This window comes from Telopea speciosissima, chromosome 5, assembly GCF_018873765.1.
Source record: "Telopea speciosissima isolate NSW1024214 ecotype Mountain lineage chromosome 5, Tspe_v1, whole genome shotgun sequence".
Lineage (NCBI taxonomy): Eukaryota > Viridiplantae > Streptophyta > Magnoliopsida > Proteales > Proteaceae > Telopea > Telopea speciosissima.
In genome coordinates this window covers 39294895-39300515 of record NC_057920.1, presented here as the reverse complement: position 1 = coordinate 39300515, position 5621 = coordinate 39294895, and positions in this window count along the sequence as shown.

The following is a 5621-nucleotide window of genomic DNA, read 5'->3' as shown; positions in this document are numbered from 1 at the left end:
AGGCTACTACCAATCGGCTCCAGAAGGAAAGGGATGTGGCTTTGGCTACTCAGGCGCCCCAGCTGCAGAGGCTCCCAGTGCCACGTTCTCCGGTGATTCAGATTGATGATCCTATTGGCAACAAAGGTAGCAGGACCAGTGAGGAACAGGAGGAGAGCTAGGATGATGAGGATGATGAGAACGGCAATGGTGAGGGGTCCAAAGAGTATGAAGATTATGTTGATGGAGGACAGTAGTTAGTAATTTTTTTTTTGGCAAAGAAAGTATGGATGATGAGAGTTTTAGACCTTTGGGTCCTGTAAATATTTTGGAATAATTTTTAATCCAACTTTGTTTGACTCAATTTCATGGTTTGTGTCGGGATGGTAGGGGCCCATTGGTGTAGTGCGGACTGCCCTGAAATGTGTAGACTTAACTTAAGCGTAAAAGCACAGCAACGACATCAAAGTAGTGTCGATCGACAGTGAAGAGCTTCTCTTCGACATCGAAGGAAAATTTTTTAATGTTGAGTGCCATTAACTGACTGTCGAACTAGTTTAGACAGCCAAAAGCACTGTTCGATAATGAAACACTTAGGATCGACATTGAGGTTGATTCTTCAATAGTATGTTGATGTCCAGGAAACCATGGGTTTGCTATCGAATCAGGGAGTTTCACTGTCGACTCCGTGTTTTCAATTTTGATTTGTTTCCTTTTTGGAATGTCCAGTTACGAGATTTTCTAATTTCTCTTCCCTTCTTGAGCCTTTGCTCATCCTTGGGGCTATTTTAAGGGTCTTTGGGACTGTATAAACTCTCTACTCTTTCTCTCTTTACTCTTGGGGTGTTTCCTTGGGATTTTCCTCTCTTTCCTTCTCTACTTTGCTGTTATTTCCTTCACCAATGGACAAGGCTTTAAGCTCATGGATGGATTCCATGTTGAGAGATGATCGTGAAGCCTTGGGTAGGGTACATCTCCAGGCTTTGATGGATTTGAAGAACATGACACTTGCACGGGACTTGCTAGAAGGCGTTTCTCGCTATTGGATCCCAAAAATTCATGTGTTTCATTTTGATACAACTAAGGTATATCCAATTTATGAAGAATTTCATGCATGCTTTCTCTCTCCTCATCATGGTGCTATGATACGTCCTCCCTTAAGGATGATTATTCCAAAGATATCATGTCCTTCTTTGGATTGGAGAGTGGACATCTTCCCCACTTTATGCATGGCCACTATATTGATGGTTTAGCGGTTATTCTCCTTTTTGCAAGTCAATGTAGGGGTGACCATGGGTTCAGGGAGTGTAGGAAGAGAGCTTTCTTGTTCTGTGTGATTGCTCAATTCCTTCTTCGTTCTGGTGCTCGTGGGGCTTCCCCTGTGTTGATGGAGGTTGTTAAGCAAATCCAACGGGGTGGTGATATCATTCCTACCATTTTTGCGGAGATGATGAGAGGGTTGGATATCTTGAGTGGAGGTCAAACTCCTCGTAGTGAAGATTTTGTTGGCAGCCCATACTTGCTGTAGGTATTTCCTTTTCCTTCCCTTTCTTGGGGATGTTTTTCTTTTTTGTTCTTTGCCATGCGTTTGGAACTACCCTTGCTTCCATTTGGATGGTAGATTTGTCTTGGTGAGAGGTTGCAATTTGTGAAACCGATGAGAGGAGACTTAAGATTAAACACTATCGTCTCTATTTCGTGGTGATGAGTATCATCATTGGGACTCTTGGGGGCATGCTTTACCCCACATTTCTTCTTATGACATCCTTTGGCGGTGCTCTGGTGGGATGTTAGTGCAATGGTGCTAAATTCTTCTAGATTTAACTATGTACTTCTGATGGGGCTAGGTCACACTTCCTTCTATATACCCAATCGACTACATCGATAATATGGACTGACTCAAGATGTTCTTGAGGACTTGGCAAATTTCTATCCACCTGAATAGTTGGACAAGGAACTGGTGGGAAGGATTGCAAGTTTATGGTGATCCAAGACAATACTGAAGACTGTGGGAGCTGTTGATGATGGTGGAATGACTGTTGAATACGAGGATTGGGTGAAGACCCAAGGAAAGAAGAAAGAGAAGACTGTGAGGAGGAGGTTGTCGTGGGAGAGGAAGAAAACTTCAAGCTCTTCAAGTTCCAAGTATTCTAGGGACATGGAAGAAGATGATGGTGAAGACACAAATGACCCGGTGGTTTTGAAAGAAAGGATTGCAAAGTTGCAGAAGAAGGTGGAAGATTTGAGCTATTAGGATGTTTTGATTGCCAAGAATAGTTTCATTTTGGACCTTTTTATGTTGTTTTTGTTTTTTTTGAACAAGTACTTGTTATTTTCCTTTATGGACTGAGCTTTGAATTTGTGATTGAACTCTAAACTTGATTGAATAATGAGTTTTGATTGACTGATTTTTTTATGTGACTAGTCCTGATATTGTTTCATCAAAATGCCTACGTACCCTCAGGTTTTCGAGGGATCAGGTCAAACGTAGTTCCATTATTTAGGAAACTTTAGACATAGTATTTCTTGAGCTGATTCATGTTTGTAAGATAAGGGAGCTCTATCCCATATAGATCCACTACTTGAACTACTTGGCCAGGTTGTATTTCCTTGATCATGTAGGGGTCACTCCAATTGGGCCTAAATTTACCTCATGGATCATGTATGGGGGTTCATTGCTCTTTGAGCACCAAATCACCAATAGATAGTCGGTGTGGCACTACCCTCTTGTTGAATGGACACCTGAATTTCTTCATGTTGTCCATGGCACATATCCTTTTCTCGTCAATGAGGTTCAACTCTTGGAATCTTTTCCTAACCATTCTACTTCAAGAATTTCTCTATCCATCATGACCGAAGAGAGGGTATTTCTAATTCGACCAGAAGGACTATTTCCATTCTATAGACTAGTGAGTAGGGTGTTGCCCTGCCAAACCTACCCCTGATTGGATGGAATTTTGATTGAAGAATAGGAACCTCTGACATGGCATCCAAGCACACTGTGGAGTATCACTCCAGTGATTGAATTTAATGGAGAACCCCCGAAGATGTCCTCCTACATACCTGTCAAAATATGGATTGCTGATCCTTGCAATTGCACTGCCCACAGCATAATGTACTCCTTGGACTCCAAGTATTCTCTCTCCTCTCCATGAATGTGGGCCCCACACCTAAAAATATGTGCAAAAGGCCTTGAGTGACATGTAGGTGCAAGGCCCCAACCTTGGGTCAAACCCCTGTGCAAGCCCAAGATGAAACAACCTTGTTGTATTCTCTGGGCGATGAACTGGGCGATGCACACATCACCCAGAGACATCGCCCAGAGTGGAAAAATGCATTATTTTAATCAGTAGATGTGTGGGGACCACCCATATTGGACATGGGCACCCTCCACAGGTAGAAGGGAGTCTGGGGGACCACCTCACACCCTTGGACCCTTGTGGACCCCACTTGAGTGCCCAGAATGACTAAAAATCAGTCTAAGAATGCATTTTCAAAAGAGACCTAAGTAGCCAAACAGGCCTCAGTGGGGGCTGGCCTATAAATAGAAGGCCCAGCTCAGTTTTAGAAACTTTAAAACACTGGAGAAACCATGGAGAGAAAAAGAAGAAAGAAAAGAGAGAAAAGAGAAGGAGAGGAAGAAGAAAGGACAGGAAGCTATCCCTGCCTCCAAGCTCAGTTCTAGCAGCCCCTTTGTATATTCAAGGTATGAAATCATACCTTAGAAATACTGTTTTAATGCTGTTACTGTTCACCTTCATAGATCTCTGTGTTTTTGGTCATGGTTTGCCCAAAACACCAAGGGGCAGCCATGTATGGCTTCAAATCTAACATGCAAACATGTTGCATGGAAGATCTGAGCCTTGAGACATGATTTTGGTTGCTGTTATATACCTAAGACCGAAATCCATGCTTGTGCCAGACTGCACTGCACTATTGCACCAAGAATAGGCAGTCTGGGCTCAGATCTATGTGCTCTGGCTGCATGCAGCCTAGCCCTGAGTTGTAGCAGCCTTAGATTACCTTAATACATGTGAAACAACCCTTGCATGCAGCCAAATCCATGGTCTGCAGCTGAAGTACTACTGGGTTACTATTAACTGGGCTGTCTGGGCAGCTCTTGGCAGCCAATAGGTGGGCCCAGGTAAAACTCCATGATGACCAATGTAAACTACACCTTAAGGGGTCCATGATGACCAAACATGCATGGGGGATTGGTTAAGGCACTGCCCATGGTGCAAAACATAGGAATTGGAGCCTGTTTATGTGTTAAGCAAGCTCTGGGCGATGCAGACATCACCCAAAGACATCGCCCAGAGAATTCAAATGGGCATTTTTACTGATCTACTTTGGGGACCTCCACATATGGACTATAAACAGTGTAAGGAGGTGGTAAATGACCAAAATACCCCTCCTCACATATGTCCACAATTATGTACACCTTGGGTGCCCCAGGTGGGCCTCGTAGGGCTAGGAAACCCTGTCTGTGTTGGTCCTGCAACACTGCTGACTAAAGGATAGTATTGTAAGGCTGTTATGACCTTGAACCATGTACTGCAGGGGATAATTGACCATTCTGCCCCTAGACCCTATTCTTCGGATGATGCATCGGGACTTAGACCTAAGGCCCAATGCAAGGCCCAGAGAATTCCAAGGGATGACCAACTGTACACCGAGTCACATCAAGCCTAGCACATCCAAAAATAGTTTGGAATATTAAGTAACATATTTTTTATTTATATTTAGGGTTTGATCTCGCGCTCGAGTTGTACTGCCAGACCGCAGTCGGAACTAAAACAACAACTGATCTTGTAGAACTAGACCCAGGTGAGCAAAATGTTATCGTGTATGTACGTGTAACATTATTAATATTATGCTGGCAATAAATTCTATAATTATACTGCTGTGCCACTTAATCAAATTCAAAGTCATAAATATTACACATCGTATAACTATTGATCAAGTCTATTTGAATATATCATGATGATTGTGATTGATAAACTAGATGTTGTAGCTGGCTTCGAAATGAGGCCAGTGGTAGCCCATAGAATGGGATATGGCTGACACCGCCTGACTCATACGATGCCATATAGACATGGGGCTAGAGATTCATCACCCGTGCTACGCACCCTTACCAACAGGGGTTAAGGTGTTGCATGTCTATGAGGACTACCATAAAACCTTGGGCCAATACGTCAGGAAGCCTCGACAATATGCTGGGGTGCCTCGAGCTATAAGTTGGGAAGCCTCGACCTACATGCTTGGGAAGCACCGATAGGTGATTTATGGCTATAAGCCAAACAAAGTTGATCCTCGGGCTACATGCTGGGAAGCACCGAAAGGGTGAATTTGATATTGAGTCGGTTACCTCACAGGTTAATCACAGAGGACTAGCCGGGTTGACCATGGATTAGTGCGCTGAAGCTGACTGGTCCTCTCCGACAACTCAATGGGTGTATCGCGGGAAGGGATAACCAAGCCCACACCAGGGATACATGTATTGGGGATTGTAGTATCACTAACCTACCTTAGTTGTATTGATAGGTGGCTATTAAAAAATCTGGACTTGCATATCATGTAGGATCATGTGGATTGTGGTTGCATATGCATGCATGATGATATGTTTTACTCATGGGCTCAGT